Here is a 25,000-nt window from a genome sequence, read left to right as displayed (position 1 = left end):
CTTTTTATCGAGTTGTGAACTAAGGCCAAACCGTCCACACTACCAACAAGCCACCGTACGCGGAACATAAATATCTTCATTATGTTCCTTCTACAGCAAAACAATACGTTTATAACCTTACTTATGTTTCACTAGATTAAGCAGGATTTAAAAAATTCATGGTGTTATTTTTACATTTAGATTGTTCATCTTTTATCAATAAATGACGACAATTTATACACACACACACACACACACACACACACACACACACACACACACAAACACACACACACACGTTCAGGGGCAAGTGAACAAGAACTGTAGTCCGTAGATGTACAGTGGTTGGTGACTGAACAAGAAGGTCAGTTTATGGTGTGTCACGTTCTACTTTTAATCCTCCTACTGAGATCACTTCTACACGCGCTAAATATATCTAGTGTGAAAATATATATCTATCTATTATTACAGTTTTCTTTTTGTTTTTATCATAGCTCATTCGAACAAATTTGTACCCAAGATATTAGTTGTAACTAAATATGGAAGATGTTCTCGTCTTGTAGAACTGGTGTGAGCATTTACTCTATGTAGAATAACATGTTAAAAGTTTAGTTTATTCTTACTGATGTTTGGGAGTTGGAAACCTGATCTCATCAAACGGAGATACCTGAAAGAATATATGTTGTGTCTCTTGTGTAGAGTGAGTGTAAGAGACTGAACACATTGATAAGTGTAAATAGTGTTTTTTCTAGGTGCGTTTATCTATCGTATCAACATTTAAGGTGACACCATTTTATTCTGAAAAAAATATCAAGGCGATGATACACCTTAGTCATATAATACTGTAGGAGTCACTGTAATGCTTCTGAAGACGGGATACAGTTGAATATAACTAATTTTAGGTTTTATAGTCTTTCCTGATTGTCCGAGGGAGAAAGAAAAAACGCGCCTTAACATACAAACTTTATAAAAGGATCCATTATCATTCTGAGGACTCTATGCCTGGTTAAATTACAAGTACAGTATGTTCCACTTTTTCCTTTCCACTGAAAACCTAAACATCAAGTACCATGTTTTCAAAAGTTGTACAGCAGGGGAAGCACAGAATATCTACACTGTTATTCTGTTATTTCTGACATAGAAACAATAACTTTTTGGACTATATTAATGTATGTCTAAAATTCACAGCATAACCAAACGAAGAAACGTCCGGCCAGTGTAGGAATTTTGCTCCTATGTTTGTCTTTATCAGTGAAAACTTAACCAAATCGACTGGCTGACCATCCACTTTAACGAAATGTAATACTCTAATTTTAACACTGAAATTTGGTCAAATCAGGTTAAAAATGATCCCAGGATGACACATGGTAACCTAACCTAACCTGATCTTACACAAGTCACTAGCCTGTTTGTGTTTACTTATATTGATAGAAACACAAAGCCCCAAACATGATATAAATCCCTCATATATAGTTTATGCATTGTTTATTATCCTATCGTTCTGAGTACTGTGCCATCATTTTTGTAGAATCTAATGTGAGGTATTTTGAGTTTAGTTCCTCTGGGTTTGGGAACTATTAGCTGGGTGACAGTTAGTTACAATTCGAGTTTAAATATCAACTTTTAAAAGAAATATACTTAAAACTTATAATTGGTTACATTTTATTGCTACAACATGGTCAATATTTCAAACTTGTTCTTCCGTATTAAAATTTTGTTGCCGGTGTTTCAAATATAACCTACGTTAACTAAATATATTTCCTTTGTTTTGATGTTGGATACTTCATTACTCCCGTCGTGCATATTCAAATAAATAAAAAATAAATAAAATTATATAACAAACCAATGTTTCCACGCTCGACTTGCATTATTTTCTCACGTTATAAAAGTGCGAAGATAAATTCACTCGTCAAAATTATAGACTAACGATCATTCCTTGAGGACGTCGAGTGTTTAAAGTATTTTTAGGATATATTTCACTTCTAACTGGGTAATCAACTGTATAAAGTTAACACTGTATATTTAACTCACAAATTTGAAAGGTACAGTTCGTAATTTATAGCTGTTGATGTCTATTGTATGATTTAGTCTAGTGTGTAAAGACCTGAGCTATTAAAGTGCAGTAATGCGTTTTATAACTATAATACTGGCTAAGGACAAGTGTCTCCACAAGCCGGGGAGTCGGACGATTGGGTGTGTCAAGATTAACGCCAAGTGCACCTCGACCACCACCACCACACACCTCACCACCACCACCACACACACCACCACCACACCTACCAAGCACAACCACCATTACCACACCACCACCACCACTGCCATACACAACCACCGTTACCGTTATTACCAACACCACCACACACCACCAAATACCACCACTACTACTAATACCACCAACTCCATCACCACACACCACAAACACAACCACCACCACCATGTCGACACTCAAATAGGCCACGACGATACTGGCTGGTGATCATTTGTGCTATTGATTTTTAGATTTATATTTTTCATACAAGTATAACAGTTAGGGCCAGAGATAGATGATGACGTAGCCTATATAGTAAAGTTATGGACCAATTCCAGATTCAGACTAAGATCCTAACCTAACCTAACCCATCTCACAACTGACATAAAAGAAATCAGCTGTTTAGTAGTTAAATTAGGTTCAGGTCAGGAGGTTGACTTGGTTTCGTAATGTAGACTTTCTGAGAATAACATACCTCTGCCTTGTCTGTCTAAAGCGAGGCTGGTTGGTCTGTGTGTGTAAATGACTTGGTGAATGCCGTACCATATAGAAAATGAACTGGTTTATTAGGTTTTAGTTAGTTTCTTAGATTATAATTGTACCCCACTGAAATTTTGATCATATAAAACTATGATCAAAAATTTTTATATTTTGACATCAGGTTATAGTAAGTTTTAGGCAATTTTATCGTATTGAGTTCATTTAAATCCTAAGATGAGTGTTACTACATGGCCTTAAATTCTGTAGTAAGTTAAAGGGTATATTGTTACGATATTTGGGTAAGATAATATCCTTCAGGGCGTATTATTACATGTATCAAGTTTGATAAGTTCTCGTACTATTTTGACATTTCTCCAAAACACACCTTAAGGTCGTGTCTCTAAGTAAGTTTAGTATGTCAGATACATTTTTGGCCGTATGTGGATTAACTCTTCACTTAAAATCGCAAAGTTGCCGCACTCTATTAGTGAAAATGTTAATACAGTTTTAGGTCATTTTAAGTACATTTTAGACACTGCCATTATATACAAATAACAGCATCAGTATTTTTAAATAAACCCAAATTTCAGGATAAATGTTAAGGTCATACAAACATCTACACCTGTACGTTATTAGTGTACCTGTATGTTTTATAGTATCATAGGGTGAATAATAAGATTTAGTTCATTTTAAGTGCGTTTTTGATACCACTGTCTCACTTAAGCTATTGTATCTGTATTTTATGGGTGAGCCTATACTTGTAACAGTATTTCAAACAAGTCGTAAAAACGCTGTACAACATCTAGTTTATGGCTAAACCTTACGTGTACCTGTATTTGAGAGAACATATCAACTTTTATATCATTTAAGAACTCTTAGAAACTTTTATCACGTAAATAACTATAAATGTGTTTCATGGGTAAACCTGTACTTGTAACAGCATTTCAGAATAAATCTATGAATGTGAATTCCGTCAGTGTGCGGCAGGATTCACCCTACAGCTCTCGTCTTTTCAAACTTGTATATAAATCTGAAGGATTTACCTCCGAATGATACTGTGATTCGCTCCATGTTATAAATTTTACCGATGATCAATAAATGCGCAGCTTGATCTGCCTGTCACTATTTGCGCAGCTGATAGTGTGTGTATCTCTGTACTATAGTATCCGGTGCGCATTTCTTTGTATGTCACTGGTTTCGACGAATCTGTGTATCAAGTGCGCACCTGGTCTGTATCAGCATGTGTGCAGCTGGTATGTGTATCAGAAGCTACACAGTTGCTCTATGTATCAGAAGCTACAGTACGCTGGTCTATGTATCAGCAGGTACACAGCTGGTTTATGTATCAGGGTATACAGCTGATCTATGTATCAGCAGGTACACAGCTGGTCTATGTATCAGCAGGTACACAGCTGGTCTATGTATCAGCAGGTATACAGCTGGTCTATGTATCAGCAGGTACACAGCTGGTCTATGCATCAGCAGGTACACAACTGGTCTATGTATCAAGGTACACAGCTGATCTTGTATCACCAGATGAGCAGTTGTCACTTGATGCGCAGTCAGCGGAATTACCCCCATAAATGCGCATCGTCTATTTAGGTGTAATACCACATACGGCGTAATCTGTGGACCAGGTAACGCGCAGTTAGACTGGCGCAAACTGGTTCACGCATCTGCTGGCGGATTTATATATACGTATATATTTTTTACTCCTCAGTGCGCCAAATTATTGATACTTACCTGGAAGTAACCATTTTTCGCTCGCCGATTTTTGTCAGGCGCTTTTCGGATTATCGTATATGTCACCGCCCTTCCTCTAACCCCCTTACCCGTCTCCCCACCTACCCTCCTACCCCCTTCTCCTGTCTTCATGAAATATTGTCACTTTTAAATAGTTTTGCCTTCACAACCCTTATGTTTGCATCAAATTCAAGTTAACATCAATCCTGAGTGAAATATTTACTTATTTTTTATTTTTTGTTTCGTGATGTTTATTTAATATATTTTATACATTATTTCTTGTAATTCTTCAAAAAAAATCTGTCTCGGATGGACATAGAATTGAACTAGATGCCACATACTGTACTTAACTCAGGGTGTCATCATCAACTTTCCATTGATAAATATACAATGTAGAAATTTATAGTACTGAACGTTGCTAAAGAGTTGAAAGATTAACACAGTGTGGAATGGATTGATCTGGGGAGTAAAATGACCTCTTTAAAGATAGAAGGGAGAGGAGAGAGATAAGGGTGGAGTGAGGGACCCATCGTTTAAAGTTGCTCGGCTGCCCAAGACAGTGTGTGATTGCTTTAAAGACGGGCCTCTTTAGAGACTATTGATTCACCTAAGAAAATACTTGTTCTAACAGCCGCGTCGCTTTAAGTCTTCAGTCATCGTTTGTGGAGCCGTATGGTTTGTACTCTAATTAGATTTTGTGAAGTTTAATTAATTATTTACATATTTTGAGTTTCTGCTCCTGGTTCTGCATATTTTGTAGGAGTTTTAACTCGGCTTTGCAAATTGAGTTTTTCTTTATAATAAAATAATTTTGTGTTTTTGGACAGATTTTAGGAGTTTTAACTAAAATTTACAGATTTTAAGTTTTTTTACACTACAGATTTGGTGTTCATATGAATACACTAAAGTTTTTTGCGAGTTTTGATTACCATTTATAGATTTTGTGTTTTTTAGTTTTACGGATTTGAATTATTTTATTTACACTTTATATAAGTATTTATTTTAAAACTAATTTATATTTTTTTCTCCAAACTTATAGATGTCATTCGTGATTTGATTTTAATGACTCAAAATTTTTTTCGAGATATTTTAGAAATGATTTTACTTTGAACTATGTTTTGAAAATGACTTTGTACAGTTACTAAAAATTACAATTTGCAATTTACGATAGGAAAGTATTGACGTAAATGTTATATTATTTGAGATGATTTTTACTTAGGTTATACAGTAAGTTTCTGGTGACTTAGTTTGATTAAGAAATATTTAACTTGTAGATTTAAAATTAAAAAAAAATCAACTTACAATGGACAAATGATCTATATTTGACTGTTTATGATAATATTCATTTATTATTTACATGGTTCAGAGTAGTTTTTGCTCATATTTACCTACTTTTATATGAACAAAAGTAACCCACGTTTAAAGAGTTTTGATAATCAGCTTCATAGTTTACGGAATTTTAATATATGTTTTACTGATTCAGTTGGTAATTGTCCTTAGTTTAGCACATTTAAATTACCTAAACACAGTACAGACTTCATGAAAAATTTAACCTACAATTCACAGATATGTGGTGGTGACTTTTGTATAAAATTTCACCAATAAGTTACAAGATTTTTATAAGTATTTGTATATATATTTAACGAATATATTAGTTTTTGTATTTTTTTAGATTTTATGGAAATTTGAATAAAATTTTATAGATTAATAAAGAACATTTGCAAAATTTTAATTACAATCCAATCTTTACATTTAAATTTATTGCGTTTTAGCATACAATTAAATTAATGTTTTTTATACATACATATACATACATACATACATACATACATACATACATACATACATACATACAGAGAAAGAAAGTGAATCACAAGGAAAAGATTGATAGCTTAAATACTGACATTGAAATATTAGAAAAGTTGCCGATATACGATCATACACATCATGTGTGTGCGAGTAGTATACATGACCGGTACATGGCACAGCAACGATATATGTATATATGAGCATACAGAGGAGGCATGAGAAGGACAAGTATATAGTGACATACAGAGTAGTTAAAAATATACATGATCATACAGAGTAGCTACAAGATCATACAGTTTATACATATAACAAGAGATATAAAAAACATGTATAGATAGAAAAAAAAAGATGCCGGTAATACCCAGTCATACATAACAGTTCTAAGTATATACACAATCATACACAGGTATACGACATAAGAGAGTTAGATGGATAGACGTATTAATAGAAATATAGACAAAAATAAAGGTCCGAGCTGTTTGTTATACAGATTATTTCTAAGTATAGAGGGTGTATGACAGAGACCAATAAGGACCAATTATACAGACCCATACAGACCAATTATAAGTATACAAGATCATACACATACACAAAAGGTAAAACGCAGTTAGCAATATAGATAAACTTAGATAAATAGAAATACACAGAGCAAAAATCAATTATACACAGGAATTATGAGAATACAGGATCATACAGACTAGATACATAGCAATAGATAGAAATATATAGTCATGCTGGAGGTTATGCGTATATACATAACTATACATAGCTGGGCGTCGGCTGGTAGACACACGCCAATACGGTACAGTGAGAGAGGAATATGGCTGCCGGCGCTTCCGCCTACCGCCAAGTTGGTCGGTAAATCGGTGGTTTGTCGGTTCATTAATTGCGTCCAAATTCGGTATGAAAGTCTGTATTTCAAGAGGTTCATGTGTGGGTGGGTGGGTATGTGGGTGGCGGTAGGAAGGTTATGTGGATGTGTGGTTCTATGGATGACAGGGTGGTAGTGTGGAAGAATAGATAGCCATATGGATAAAGTGGGTGGTAATGTGGATGAGATGATAGTATGGAAAATGATTAGCAGTGTGGTTGAGTGGATGGCAGTGTGGATGAGTGGGCGGTAATATGAATGAAAGGGTGGTAGTGTGGATGAGGGGTTGTTGTGGTTGGTTGAGGGGTGATAATGTGGATGGAGGGTTATGATTAGTGGATAACCATGTGGATGAGTGAGTGGTAGTGTGAGTAGGTGATGGTAATGTGTATGAGTGGATAATTCATGAGTGACCTGATACCTGATACCAAGAATCAACAACGTGTATATGTGAAATCTACTAAAATAAAAAACAATAAGTTGTTCATCAAGTATAATAAAACTGATGTAATCTTATTTATAACATTGTCGAGTTTATTGTCTAAAATGGATCATATATATATAATTTATGGACACCCTGTATGAACCTGGATATATACATAAAGTACATGCATATATACAGCTAGATTTATACATATAGATCATATACATACATAAAGCTACATACTTACATAATGCTACATACATACATACATGCATATGAAGGTATTTATATATATGAATGATTTAACATACACATCATCACCAATCTTCATTATTATTCTCTGTATCAACTTACTGTTAGATTAAGTCTTCTAAAATATTTCAGTCTTATCTTGACCCTCCTGCCCTGACTATAACGTAGTTTATATCTTTTATTTTATGGTAATTTTGGGGACTTTTTCTTGGCTTTTCTACACTTGGGAACTAGCTGAAGATTCCTGTTTTTATCTCTTTCTGGTATTATGACTTATTCTATAATTGTAATTTTAAAAGAGTAGTTTGGTTTAAGTTGTCACCTCTCCGTTTATTTTGCCTCTACTTTATCCTTGTCCATCATCACCAGTGTATGCTTCTTCAATTAGTCTGTGTTATTTGTCCATGTATTGCTTTGTTCTCACATTCATGATTTATTAATGGTATTGCCTGTCACAAATATTTCTCCTGTTAGATAAAAAAGTTACTGAGTATTTGATTTAGTAATGCAACCCAATTTGACTTCCTTTTTAATTTTGCTGGACTATTTTTACATGATGGTTCCAGTTGTCCTAGATATGTATATGTTAAAAATTCAAACTAGTATCTTTTTTATACTAGGAGTTTGAGGCCTTGTTAAACTTTACTTAAGTTTTAGTCAGAAGTATTATCACTTATTATTTTTATTGTATTCGAGTCTGTGATTCTGCCACGTTTAGTGTAATGCCTTCAATAAAACCAAGGTTTCTCAACCAGGTACAGTAATGCTAAACCTGTTTTAGTTCAAAGTACAGACCTAAACACACTCCACACAGCTGTAACGAACTTTGAAGAGATAGTGTCACTTCCGCTGTCACTGAATTTTACTTTTTATTACTTTAGCTGATTGTAGAGGCAGCAGTTCTGTATAAAATCACTGCGTCATGCTCAGTCTGATTGTAGGCGACTAAGACCCCACAAGTCCCTACGTTTTTAGGCCGTCATTACCAATCTTCCCAATTTGTGTCTCGGGGACGCATCCAATTATAAATCATTCATCCACCCTAGTAGGTTCCTTGTAATCCTACCTTTAATATCTACCATTTTACACTTAATATTTTGTGTATGGTGAAAGTATTTCAGTCGCTGCTACAACCAACCTTAATACAATTGCATTTATTTTTGTATCAGTATAACTTAGGTTTAACATTCTCCTAGACTTAACCTATAGCACTACACTTAGAAATGTTCTAGCCGTATGTGTCCCAGTCTCTGACCCGCACGGCACCATTTTTCTCTAGAGTTAATGCTCTTTATTGATGTCTAACATTATTTAAGTTCGTTTTCACGTGACATCTTCTTTTTCACTTTTCGATCATCTCCAAAATACCTTTCATCTGTTCTCCTTAACTTAATTTTAAAGTAAGAATTATTTCGAATATATAAACAACCATTATTTCTATCTCTACAGCGTTAATTTAAGTCCATATTCTTCAACTATTGTAACTTACTTTTTAACCAGTTTCTGTAATGCCTGTTCACATCACCATCATCTCCATACTGACATTTGATATTACTTTACCATCAACTCCTTCCTCGCTGCATATAACTTCTCTCATTCAAAATTTTATTATTATATACAGCAATATTTCAACCTTGCTAAACTCCTGTCAACAAAATAACATTGTACTGTAATATCTCTACCATTAACGTTTATTTTTCTAATAAATTATTATATTTAATGTGTTTAACTTACTAAGTGTTTATCAACAGTCATACAACAGATTTTTTTACCAACCAAAGGCCTTTCACTAGAAAATATAAATTGAACGAGTTATTTTCTTAGTTCCTCTTACCTTTCTAAATTCTGCATATATAATTAGTTGTGTCAATATTAGTTTCGTCATTTCCTGGTGTTGCGGATTAACACTGTACGTATTGACTCAAAAGCCTTTTCTATAATCATTAAACCAGGAGCAGTAATATTTAATATTCATGGCTGGCAAGTCTGGATTGCTTCGTCTGTGGTGATTTAATTAGTGCTAACCTTACCTGTGTTTTCGGTTGATTGAGGTTGTAATATATGGAAAATTTATCATAACGATACTATATACACGGTGGAAATTTTTTTTCTCTATGGTATTTTAAGAATATTATGACTAACGTTAACTCAGCTCTCTAATAATTGTCTAGCGTTTAATGTATGTTGTGTAGTGCTTGTAAATATTTGTTTAATCTTCCTTTATGATAACTCTTGATTCTTCATTTTCCACCTGTTGCTCTCCCGATCATTTGTTTGATGATGAGACGCCTGTGGGTAAAACATAGCCACTGGGTCTTGTAAGAACCAGATAATTACCTAGCTTAGAATACGCGGTTTAAGACCTTGAAGAGGCAATAATACTTTATAACATCAACGTATGAAATCTGCATAAATTTCTCAGATCAATTTGACCGTTTGTTTTGTTCCGCCTCTTGCCTGTGTAATGTTCCCTATCGTAGGCTTGTTTGGTTTACTGGAATGATTAGTTTTGTATTGATTATCGTATTGAAGAACAATTGAGATTACCGGACGTCTCTCTTCACATATTGATGTATTATTTCATAGAGTTGAACATTTCTGCCCTTTAAACAATAATCATTTTCCTGCTAGTTTTTCCTTGCTCTCCCTCCACCACATTGACTGAGTTAAATATTTTATTATCCCGGTTTTTATTTTGTTACCCTCCACTTAGCGATATTCTTAATATGTTACGTATTACATATTATGATTTACTAATTTAAAGTACAAATACTGACACACATTTCTTATTGCGCTAAAATTGTTCCTTGCTTCAGGTTTAAAATGATAGGAATTAATTTGTAAAATTTCTAAATCAAATTTTAACAAGGTTTTTGATCAGAGAAGTTGTGGGTAGCGACGAAAGAATAAAAGTTAATGGTAAGATAATATCAAATGTTCCATTGTCAAATTAATTGCTCATATTACCGTTAGTGAAGACACATAAAGCTGGTAACTAGATTATTATTGTTAATACGTAAGTAGGCTAATGATTGTTTCCAAACTAAATTTAAATACTAATGAAAAGTAATGTAGCTATCAAGGGATGTTGGGATGTTTTATTTAGAAACTACGTTGACGATATGTTATTACTGCACTTCAACTACTAACGTCTTTAAACAGGTAACAAGACTGACACACCAGTCCATCAGCAGTTAAAATAGTTATGAGAGATATGGATAGTTCATGTGCTAAAGAGGTCAAGCAAAGACAGTATTCAGTACTTTAAGATTGTTTAAAAGGGACATTAATGTTATTTTAAGTAGACTGTTGAAATGCTAAGTGTGGTCAGTCCTGTCATGTGGGTCAGAAACGTGGGCAGTTTCAACAAATACAAGAGAGGACAGGCCCTTGATGCTGTAGGATAATACTAATGATAAACACTGGTACTGTAATAGAAACAAAACAAGGACGTATTAAGATTGGGCGTAACAAGTAGATAAATACTGAAATGTATAAGGTAAGACCAATTAGATACGCCAGCCATCTGCTTAGAGTTAAGGTGATAATCGTAGAGTAAATAATGTTTAGACATAAATTGAAGATAAATATAATTACATTACCAGTATTGAAGTTGTTAGCAGTGCTGCACCTATAAAGAGGATCAAATAATTGACTAAAAATATACATAAATACACAGAAAATAAGTAGAATAGTTATAATATTCATAGACATGGGTAATAACCTATTTTATCTGTCTGTCTAGATAAAAAAGTAAAGTAGCTGTACTTTTTTACCTGAGACATAAATATCTTGAAATTTATATACAGTATACTACATTACATCCTAATACAATCGTCACTAGAACAACTCCTTTAATATTCTCCTCTTATGGAATCAATAGGTAGATATGCCTGGGTTTGATGTTGAGGGAGTTACCATAGCATAACATCTATTACAGCAGCGAGTGAATGAAGGGCAGTGAGTGAAGGGAGGGTGTGTGTATGTGTGTTTTGTAAGTGGGTTGGCTATCGTTTACCCTGTGTTGCCTGGAAAACCTTTAATAAGTTCTAAGGAATAATACGATTTCTGAGTATGATATTTTTTTCTTTACATTTATGTATTTTAAATTGCTTTCCCGTTCCTGTCTTTATGTAATGGTGAATTATTTGGGAGGTAATTGCTCCTCTTCCTTTATTTAAGTAGTTCCGATTATCTACTTTCCATGCTACCAGTTGGTTAATTCCTATTTTACTGCTCACCTCTCGTTTGTTCCATCTTCCCTGTATACTTCCTCCGGTTTGTGTGTTGTTCTCGTATTATTTGCTGTTTTATCTACGTTCTGTTGTTTCCTTTTATTCTTTATTTTTTCCTCTCATTTTTGTTTTCTTTTCGCAGTAGTTTTAATTTTTAACATCAAGTCTATGGATTTCCTTGTTATCTTTTTCGCTTATTTTTCGCTCTTTTTCACATTTTCATTTCATTTCCTCCCGTGTTTTTCGTTTTGCATTTAGCCACTACTGTTTTCTTTTTGACTTTTACTCCATTTTTATCTCCCCACATTTGCTCCTCGGCATTTCTGATTCACAAAGTTTACATAAATACCATTAGTTATAGTGCTGGATTACTTTCCTTGTCTCTTCGATATACATATGTTTTTAACCTCCCAAAGTAGTTATAAAAATATTTTGAGAAATATTTCGATTTTGAAAACTCAGTAATACTACAGTATTTGTTTTCGAAATTTTTTGCCATGAACCATCAGACAAAATGGCGAGTTTGTTTTTCTTTACATTTGTATGGTGACATTCTGTGTTAAACAGGAACTTAATTTTTTCTTACGCGATAATGTATAGCCTTTCAATGTATGAAAATATATTTTAATAATATTTTGCCTCCAAATATCTCCAAGAACTGATGAAATAACTTTCAATTGTTCATGAAGATGTATCTATACTGAAAAACATTTCGATTTATATAAACAAAATATATCTCTTCGAAATTTCTTACTGTGAGCCTTCACATTGCTTGACTGCATTATTTTACATTTGCATATACTGTATAAGGAATGGAGTTTATTACACGTTATTGAAGCAAATTATTCAAGATATCTCGAGACCTACGGTTTAAAATGATAAGAATATTATGGAATACCTTAAAACCACTAGGAATATTCTCACAGCAATAGAGTTTGTGGTAACTTTGAACACATTATTTACTGGTTTATGACTTAATGCCAATCTTACCACGACACCTTGATGACATTAATGAGCCTTCTACAGAGTTGATTAACCTTGAGGTAAAGTCAGAAATATCATCTATTTATTCACGAACTAAAAACTAGGATTTGTTTTCCAGGTTATGATGAAATATTGTTGTTTTATGTTTGTGTTAATTCGACTGCAAGGGTTATTATGTATACCATTCACTAAGTCTTAGTTGTAGGTGCTTCAACTGCCAGGGATATTAACTCCGTTCCTAGGTCTTAGCTTCTACAACAAACATCTTTTATTAATTCAGAACGATTCGTAAATTTATAAAGCTAATTGTGCCATTTTATATATTAACTAACTTTATCTATCTCTTTGTATCCGTTTATGTTATTTTCGTGCCTGTGATCTCTTATCTATGAATTATTTAGGATTGTGTTATCAGTAATTATAACACCATCGTGACCACAACCACCAACGCCACCATCATCAGTCACCATTAATACCACCACAACTAACACCCCATTGCTATCTCCTCATTATTCATCATCATCATCATTACTGCCATCATTAATTCAACCACCACCATTCCCACTCACACTCTTCACCGCCACCACCACTACCACTATCTTCTCCATCATAACAACCACCACTACTACTACCTTCACCATCACAACAACCACAAACATTATGTCCACCACCACTACCACCTCCATCATCACAACCACCATCCCACCACCATTACCTACGTGTACCACCAACCACAATTTTCACCACACCACTATACTCACCATCACACTATACTTACTAACATCACTAAACTATCACCATTATACTCCCTAGAACAACGATACTATCACCACTATAATCACCATCACCACTATACCATCACCACTATATCATCACCATTATACTATCACCATACTAACACTGCATTATCAATATAAAATAAATATACATATAAATAATGATAATATAGAAGATTTTCTTTTATATCATTATATCTTGACAGAGGTCTTCCGTTGTTTACCGTAACTAAAACACACTTCAGGTCTTCGCTTAACTTGTGTCTGATATTTAAAAGGTGGACGAACATATTAATCAGTCAGAAAATTATTAATGAAGAGGAATGTTTGATGATAAGCGAGACAGAGATAGAGGGGAGGTGGGGTAAGAGTGTGAAATGAGAGGTATTTGAGTAAGTGCGAGAATATCTGAATGAGAATGACTGAATTGAGTAAAAAAAATGCAAATTATGGTATATCAAGGAGAATAAGATACAAAGATAGTTATAACAAAGATGATCCACTCACTCATTCACTACCCACTACCCACTCACCAATTATCCCTCTCACTCAGTCATCTTATACTGTACTCAAATTACCGAACCTGTGAGCCATTTTAATACAGAACAGAGAAGTTGCTCTGATAATAAAAACGGTAAACAAGTAACTGATTGTAATTTTCACTGAAGTCTGATCAAGTCTGAAGTTGAAAATGTCATCCCTGGTTTAATAATAAAAGAAAATTGTTTTACGTACTGAAGATATGTTTACCTTAATATATAGTGGAGAAAAATATAACATCTCTTAATATGTGTTTAAAGACAATAATATTTTATATTTAATTTATTTACATATTGTTGCTGTAAATCACCTCTGGGTTAGTGATAAATCAACTTCCTATTTATATTATATAATAAAGGAAACTAATATGTTTACACTTTATTTATTATTTACTTATTTTAATCATAATAAATCGCCTTTGAATCAGTCGAAAATAATACCCTGTTATTAGTATGTGACTGAGAAAAGTTTTATTCGAATATTTATTGTTAATTTTAGCTATGTTCCTTATATTTTTTTTATGTTTATTACCGTAAATCATCTTTGGCTTAATGACAATAACATCGTACGTCTTGTTCAGTGGTTGATGAGTGTGTTGGTATGCACTTTGTCACTGTAATGTGGACCTGCAAAGTGGAGTGTGTGTGTTTTGTGTGTGTGTGATGTGTGTGTGGTGTGTGTGTGTGTAACCCCACTGGCTCCCTCACTGACCTACAACTCCATGTATTCAAAGGTATTCAAATCAACGTTACTTCTGTCGTACACCTGGATACATTTATTCGTGTAATATAGACACATAAGAACAAGATTGTACGAATGCGGTAATTTTATGTATTCTATCAGTCATTTCTATACAGATGAATACATTACGAGCCCAGTAAATTCAACGAACTGGGATGATGATATTTTTCGATGTTTATTATATTTTAAGATCTTGTTATGGTAAAAATTTTAATATAGATGCTCCAGTGAAACAAATATATAAGACTAATTCACGTGCAAGACTATTAAAGTAGTTAAAAGTATTATTAAAGTAACTTACTCAAAATAGTTATTATCGTTATTATATTTTGTGGTGTTATTTTGTTAGTCTTCATATAATGTTATTAGAAAATATAGATTTTGGTGAAATAATAAAGTAGAGGATTTAATGCTTAAAGGAATCAGTTACAAATTGCTTCCATCGGTAGTAAATTAATGAGTAACTTACATTATGACAGATGATAATATATATTGAAACTCAAAGACGTTTCACCCTAGAAGAAATAACATAGCCAATGCAAATTAATTTTAAATCTATAGTGTTACTTATTGTCTTGAACTAAACATAAAGGAACATGTATAGAAAATTAATCTTCGTTATTTAGACACTGTATTGAAACCTCTGTGCAGTGTATATAAGATTGCTTGTCATATACATAGTACTTGTATATTAATATACATTTGACCTAACCTTCTAAGAAAATTATTGAAGTATGTTTAAGTTACGTCTGTAAGATATGTTGAAGTATATTTATCTTAACCATGTGTAAAGTGTATAAAAGTATATTTAAACTGACAATCCACAAAATATAGTGAAGTACTGTATACTGTATTTAACCCAGCCATCCTCAAAATATACCGAAATATAGTTATCCAAGCCATTCTACATATATACTGAAGTATATTCACCCTAGCAATATACAAAGCATATGTATCAGAGTTAAGTACAAAGTATATTGCAGCATAATACCAAGACAGCTACACAATATAAATATCAAAGTCACACTACATCAGAGTCCTCTAGGTCATCAACCACTAAACAGAGTCACGTAGCTACATATTATTTTTTGTAATGAATGAATAAAACTAAACATCTTATTAGGAATCTGTAAATTGTCTAAAGCAAATATAAGACTATGATATGTGGTACCTGTAAGTACCAAGATGAGGGCGAGAGAGGGAGATGGCAGACTGGGGGGGGACAGACGGGTGAGGGGCAGCAGCTGTGAGTAGTAAGGGAAGACTGGGGAGACGAGAAGGGGGAGGGGGGGTAAGGAGCAAGTCCTATAAACAAGTTTCTTTATAATTGAAGAGCAACGCTTGATGTTTGAGACGCTAGTAGACCTTCACATAACTAGGTAATGGTAAAGACATACAGGATATGTGACTCTGTGTGTGTGTGTGTGTGTGTGTGTGTGTAACGAGAGGCACATAAAGTGTGTCTCTGCAACAATTATGGTAAACTTGTATCAGAAGTATCTTACCCTGTTGCATTATACCGTAATTTTTATACAAAAATACACTGTGCATGTATGTGTGTTCCAAATGCCTTTCCACAGCTCTGAAGATAGTTAAAAATGATAAGGAGGTGCGGGTGCTTAGAAATGGTTGTACAATCCCAGGTCCTTCCATCTAGTTATACACAAAATAGTTTACCTCTATGCCGCAGTTTGTTAAGTGTTATTCAATAAACTTATATATTATATAAATCAGAATCGGAGGAAAATGAAAACTATGAGAATGAAACACAAGCCATGCAACATTCTCTGTGCTTATGTGAGGTTAATGATTTTTAATACAATATAATATAGAAACCTCTCTGAAGACCTAGTGAACGGTGCCTTGATGATGAAGCTCCTGAATACTTTAAAACAAGAATAAATGATCATATGTATAATAATTCCAATAGCTATTATAGATGATAAAATATAACGTGAGTGAAGAGTCTTATGCTGCTTTATATATTTTGATGATAATAAAGACTCAGCTATTACAAGACTACCTATTACTGATAACGAAATGTAGGTTATGGCTTTTACTACTTAATAAATTAACTATAATGTAAATCGCTTCTACAGGAAATTAACGATAGTGAAGATAACGAGACATATGACTTTAAAAATTCAGAGGATGATGTTTGGAGGTAAATACCGATTTAGCAAATGTTAATAAAACATATAGAAATAATAAAATGGTTATAAATAAATAAATTATTAAATTGACAATATATATTGTAACTGTTGAGCAATTTGAATATGATGATATACAGTACTTATTGCTTTTCACTTCATATTTAATATAATTGCATCTAAAAATTACAGACACTAAAACGAAATCAATTGAATAACTTAACATTGCAATATTCTCCGTATAGTTCAGAGGTCACATTAGACTGCCCAACTTTAATACTTCATCCATATCGCCTTATTTAGAGTCTGTTCAACGCTTTAAACTTACACTCAGAACAAAACAACAAAAGACTTGAGGTTAAAATTTTATAAACACTACAAATTCTAAAATAATCTAGATAAATGAATATAACAACTCCAGATTACTCAATTGAACGTATTTGAACACAAAATATTAATTCAAATATTCTTTAATAGTCATCTTGTCTCTGCAGAATAAATGGCTTAATTATGAATTTTATCTGAAACAAACTCATGAATTTAAGACGGAATAGTCTTTTACTAAAAACTAAAGTAACAGCGATCTTTGTGCATTTCCTGGTCTGGGATTATGATGTTTAAACTATTCTTACAGCCGGTACTTAAATTATGTTCCATTCTCCAGGTATAATTATAGTAAGGGAAGTTTATTAACACGACCAGGTGTATCAAGAGACAGAGAAACCTTTAAGTAGGAAGGAAATAATGAGACAATGAGACACGTATAAGACATATATATAGAAAGCTACAGGAAATGTTTATTGTTATGTGTTTGTCTGGTCCTGCGTCTAAGTTTTAAAACATATTAACTAAATCAGACAACTATTAGACATTACGTAGAGCATACCTCTCCTGAGGGGCTGGACACAAGTAGACACATACTTTACATTTACTGGCTCATATCCTCAACTTACTCACTAAACACCTTTTTTCTAACACTCAGTAAGTAAAATTCTTTGATCTTTATTAATGATTTTCTTAATATGTCACACTGCGAAGAAATGTCTATTCTGTAATATTTGATTATACTGTACTGTATATTTTTTGTATTGCTAGCGATCAACGGGAGGCTAGTGGTAAACTTAAGTAATCAACAAATGAATCGCTTGTTAATTTGTTATTGTTGATGCAGTGTATTAACTAATCTAAAATACACGCTTAAAGACCTAGTTGTTGAAGCACATTAACACATTATAACATTAAAATTTCTAATTATATCTACAATCAGTGTTCTAAGTTTATATATGAAAAAATTATATGAATTAGTATTGAGGTGATGGTAGGTTATATAAAGCAAGGGGTAAACCAGATTGATATTTGGGACCTTGTTTGGAAGGGGAGTACCATGCTAGAACACATCTATTACAGCAGTAAGAATGACTGAATGACAGCGAATGAAGGGAGAGACTGTGTGTGGTTTATTCCTGACCTCAACCACCTTGTATTACAGTGGGGACAACTTAAAGGAGGAGAGAGTAAGAGAGAGAGAGAGAGAGAGAGAGGTAAAGGGAGAAAAAGAGGAAGATGCAGAAAAATGGGAAGAGAGAGAGAGAGAGAGAGAGAGAGAGAGAGGCAAATCATAATTAATAATAAATTTCGTCAAATATTCAACCATTATTTCTTTTATTTCAGTCTTTCATTAATACAATCAAGATATTCACTGAGGTCATCTTAAAGTGATTATTTGAGTCTTGTTCATAATATTTTATGAGTGTAAATATTGTGTGTTATCATCTTGTTTATATATTATATTATCTAGTTAGTGAACTATGTCATTCTATAGTCTGGTTATCTTATCGCAAGTCTTAGATATTATATTCTAAATTCTATTCATTAATATCTATTTTACTATATCTTCAGGAGAATAGATTCTTAAGTTTGAAAAGAATGACAGAAAACAGTACATAAATATATCTAAGAAACGACTATAGTTTATCTTGGTGACTTATTTATAATCCAGTATGTGTATCCTTACTAATACAGGTGATGACTTCAATGACAAATTAACACAACGTTGAAAACTTATGTATAAACATTTAATTTGGGGAGCTGACATGCTCAACACCTACTTGGTATAATTAGCGCTTGATATCTCTTCATTAACGCTATTTATTACATCTTTAGCATTTTATATATACAGAACATTAAGCAATGGAAATTTATATACCGTACTGAGATCTACTGAATATTTATAAACCTATTGTGGAGCTGCAGTTAGTAGGAATGTATATATTTTATTTTATTGAAATTTCACATAATAATATAAACTTCTGTGATGTTTGGTGGTCATGTGTGTTTGTGTTGTTTTAATTTTTCCCTTATATAGTACTATTCTTGATGGCCATATGATTGTGAACATCTGGTGTAACGAGTTGTAATGTTTTTGTTGGTGTACAGTGTGTGTGGTGTACAGCATTGGGTGTGTATAGAATGTTTGTGTACGGTTGTAGATGTACATTATTTTGGTGTACAAGACATATGTGTTCATGGTGTGGTTGTACAGAATGGATGTACCGGATGTAGGGGTCCAGAATGTTGGTGTACACGACGAAGTACAAAATGTAAGTTACGTACATGGAGTGTGTGTAAACACAGTGTGAATGTACAGAATACGTGCATAGGGTGTGACTGTACAAGGTGTTGATGTACGATGTAATTGTACAAAGTGTAATTTACAGGGGAAAGTGTACAAGGTGTGGATGTACAGGATGTGGGCGTACAAGGTGTGGATGTACAGGATGTGTGCATGGGTGTGGATGTACAGGATGTGGGCGTACAAGGTGTGGATGTACAGGATGGGCACAGGTGTGGATGTACAGGATGTGGGCGTACAGGTGTGGATGTACAGGATGTGGGCGCAAGGTGTGGATGTACAGGATGTGGGCGTACAAGGTGTGGATGTACAGGATGTGGGTACAAGGTGTGGATGTACAGGATGTGTACACATGTGATGTACATGGGCGTACAAAGTGTGGATGTACAGGATGGGCGTACAAGGTGGATGTGGATGCGGTGTACAAGGTGTGGATGTACAGGAGGGGCGTACATGTGGGATACAGGATGTGGGCGTACAAAGTGTGGATGTACAGGATGTGGGTGTACAAGGTGTGGATGTACAGGATTGTGGGCGTACAAGGTGTGGATGTACAGGATGTGGGCGTACAAGGTGTGGATGTACAGGATGTGGGCGTACAAGGTGGGATGTACAGGATGTGGGCGTACAAGGTGTGGATGTACAGGATGTGGGCGTACAAGGTGGATGTACAGGATGGGTACAAGGTGTGGATGTACAGGATGTGGGCGTACAAGGTGTGGATGTACAGGAAGTCGGTAGTGGTCTGCTACTGCTTCACTTCGCCGCGTCCCTCCATCTGGCGGATAGCTCTGTCCCTCCTACCTTCCTCCCTCTTCCCACCCTCCCTCTCTTCCACCTCTCTCTCCTCATCATCCACATTCATCTTTCCAGACTATGTTGTTGTTTGTCTTTATAAGTGTCGTTGTTTCTACATACTCATGGTGAGAGATGATTACTTGTTATACATAGAGAGAGAGAAAAGAGCTTGGTACCATTCTCTCAGACGATTGCGTTAGAGAGAGAGAGAGAAAAAAGAGAGAGAGAATGTCACCATTCTCCCAGGAGAGATAGAGAGAGAATGTTATTATCTAGACGAATAAACGTTAGAGAGAAAGAAAATGTTTTATTTTTCAAACATATTTTTGTGAAAGAGAGAAAGACAGAAAGACAGATCGACAAACAAATATCTAAAATAAAAGAGAAAGTGTCAGTATTACTCAGAAAATCATATAACTACTGCCTTATATATTTTATAGCCCTATTGACCCTAATGGTAAATAATAATAATAAACTATATTATGTTAATATTAGTCTAAATCGCCTTAAGAATAAGTTTGAGTCATGACCAATATAGTAATTGGTTAATGTATTCCTCATGGCTTTATGACCCAGAAATGTACAGCTTTCATCTTTATAACCCCTAATATATGTGGAAATATGGCTAATGTCTTCACAACCCCAGTCATGTATGGAAATGTGGCTTATGTCTTCATAACCCCAGGAAATGATTGTGAAATGTATGCTATAGGAAATATATGAAACAATTTCTAATCTTAGGAGATATATGATATACTTATAGAACCCCAGGATTGATGATGTTAATATAACCCCAAGAATGTACACCATAAAGTTATTTAACCATAGGAAATATATGAAATACGTATATAATCTAAAAAATGTATACTATGCCTTCATAACCCTAAAGAAACCATTGCAGCTGTTCTTTTACACCATTTACGAGGACAGAAATCAATATACATAATTTTTTAATTATAATATGGTGTTGTATCAGAGTGTCACCAAAGATTGATTATTACTCGCTCTTTCAACTCGTTAATTATATATATCAACTGCTCTTATTTAGAAATCAAACCCAGTTCACAGGACGGAAACTTTTTCTATATTTGAGTTTAATTTTCAAGTTAAGTTTCTTGTTAACTATCGTGAATCTTTCCTAAATGCTTCCCTTGTGTTTGTCTTCCTTAACTACTAATTTGTCTCATCATTTCAATTCGTAACTCACTTAGTAATAGTGAATTCAAACCGTCATTAAGTTATCTCATTAAAATTCATCTGTCTTTGTATCGTTCTAAACTCCCTTATCATAATTCTCTCCTTTAAATTATTATTCTGCTAATTTCTCCTGCTTAGATCATTTAGCCCATCATCTCATTCCCTGGTTCTGATACAAGCTGGACGACAACATGTACCCAGATCCCAACTGTAATATTTGTTTAATTATCTTGACCTACCATTTGAAGTTATATTTTCACTTCTTGACTATTTATCAGCAATAAATTCCCATTAATTCCTTCAATGAATTCAACCTTCCACTAAGTTAACCCCAACTGAATTGATCATTCCACCTCCATCGCCCGGTGTTGACGTCTGGAGTCATATATCTTAGCAGGGCTGTCTGATCCTTTCGCACAACGCTCATGACCCCGCGCTCTCACGCTTACCATCCAGGGCTCAGATTCTCAAAGGCTCGTACGTTAAATCTTCCCTCCTCCCATCTGATGTGAGGACACATCTAACTTTAAGAAGATACAAAGATGATGGTCAAAATGGCAACGAAATTACAATGAAATTATAATCTTGCGTCATGCAGTCTTCTATCGGGGGTTAGGGAGTGAACATTTAACGCATGAATCTTTGAAGAATTCAGACTCAGTCTTTCCTTCATTCCACACACCTGGGAATAGATATTGGGTGATATAAGCTCCAGCTACGTGTGTATTGTCTGGCAAGTTTGAGATATAATGAGGTACAGGCAGACAGCCGCCAGCCGCCGCTACTAATGTTACACGCTGCTGCTGCTGCTGATGGTAATACAATCTACGTTGTTTTATCGCCATGATTGCTATCTTCCCAAACACTATAAACAATTTATAATCATTATTTTTATTATTTTATTATTATTTTATTTTATTTTATTGTTTCTTTAGTTATTATTTTATTTCTTACATAATTTAATTTATCATAGTTATTTATTATTATTTTTATGGGAAGAGAATGGGATATTGTGGTTCATTTAACAACCTGTCATAAATGTGGTTATGTGTATTAAACTTGTCATTGGGCCAATTCTTGACCACATATTGTGATGGTTTCCCTGCTATGGAAGCACATAAAGCTATTTTTTTATGATGAAACATAAATGGTGTAAATTGCGTTGTTCATTGTGATACATTGATTTTAAAGATCGGTACAATACTTTTTTAATTCTGACTTATGTAAAACAAAATAGATAAATGACAGTTGTGATAAATTGTATATTTCACGAGTGAATAACTGCTCTTAACCTCAGTTATGTATTCGGAGATATTATACTTTATGAGACTGTGTGGGTAACTTGGATGAAAGTTTAATTTGCAGTGTTGAAACCTTTAGAAATGAGAATGAAGAAAAACTGAATTATGGGCAAGATAAAAGCTTCATACATTTGCTCCTTAATGTCATTTTATTCAGCCAAATAATTATTAAAAAATCAACAGTAAAGGCTGCATGACTTCCTGAAAGACACAATAAAATAATAGTAATGCCTCAACCTATGATTATTGGTGGTGTACAATACAGTAATTTATTTGTATTCATATACACAAAGGTTGTACCATAACGAAGATAATGATATAAATATATATATTCAAAATATTGTATAATCAAATAAATTTTTCTTGTAATTTATACACTTTGAATTTGTGCACTTTTTTCGTAATATAAATATTTTCATGCGCTGTATTTCAAATACATTTTCATGCTATGCGCTTTACCAGAAAGTAACCACTACATTACAGTATCTGTCACTTAATGCTACTATTTTGTAAGTAACTTTTCAAGTATATTTGAGATACACATACCACGGATTTAGTCTAAACTTCATTAATATTCACTTATAATATTTCTCAAGATACTAATTCCGCTTATTATACTGTAGCTGCGTACAGTTATATTGTCATGCAGTAGATTCTTAAGTTTAAATTGTTTGTGTCTTCACATTTAAATTTATATATGATTTATATTTAGCTAATTCTCCTGACGTCTGTAGCTATCAATTAATTTCTGTAACATCATCACAAATTACTTCTATCTTATACCTTCAACTTAATTATATTTCTATTTAACATCTACATCGTTTAATTGATTGTCTAACTTTTAATTTCCATTTAACATAAGACTTATTAATTTTATAATCATATTTTATGGATTCCCTTTATCTGATAATTCATTAGCTAATATCTTCAGGTCTGAATTTATTTTATATTATACAATTTTTAATAATATTTTATTTATCTAATCCTATTGTAGAATACGTTATATTTCTACTTATTTTTGTGTATTAACGAGCATAAATCTACGTGTTTGTGTATCTGTGTATTATTGTCTATTCCTGTATAAAATTCTCCTGGCCTGACTGGGAAATACAAGGACTCCGAAAGATGTATACAAACACACTACGTTAAAGAAATTCTGTAAAAATAGCTTCAGTGTTTATATTACAACAGCAACATTGTCTTCGCTTGTGGGGACCTCACACATCAACAAATGAGGATAATATTGCTGTTATAATGGAAGCATTCACGCGATACGACAATAATATCTAAGGCAGTGTGTATACATTTTGTGAGACGATAAACTCTAGGAATTTAAACGATCATATGCAGGTCGCTAAAAAATGTAATAATTGCATTCAATTACACACATTTAGTGGTAATGAAATACTTATTTTGATGTTGTTTAAATAAATATAATTATTACTAAAACAAATTATAATTATGATAATTTTGATGAATTTTAATTTTATTATTTTTCGGAATGTCATTGTTATTGGATTTATTCACTTTCTCCACATATAAATTATATTTTGTCTCTGTCTGTCTGTCTGTCTGTCTGTCTCTATTGCTTTCTCTGTATGGTAATTATATAGGTGTATTGGGATTGAGATATATAGCAAGGTATGTTTGGTAGTCAGGTATATGATAGACAACCAGGTATAATTGAATGACTAAAATATGAAGAACTAAATATAAGTATTAACTAACAAGGAATATAATATATATCACGAGATGTATTTAGTAAATGGTCACATGTAACTAATTAATAAACTACCAGTCTATGTAACACACAAAGATATATATTTATAAACCATAGGCT

The sequence above is a fragment of the Homarus americanus genome, unplaced genomic scaffold (assembly GCF_018991925.1).
Source record: "Homarus americanus isolate GMGI-L3 unplaced genomic scaffold, GMGI_Hamer_2.0 scaffold34071, whole genome shotgun sequence".
NCBI lineage: Eukaryota > Metazoa > Arthropoda > Malacostraca > Decapoda > Nephropidae > Homarus > Homarus americanus.
Note: the sequence above shows the minus strand (reverse complement) of the source record.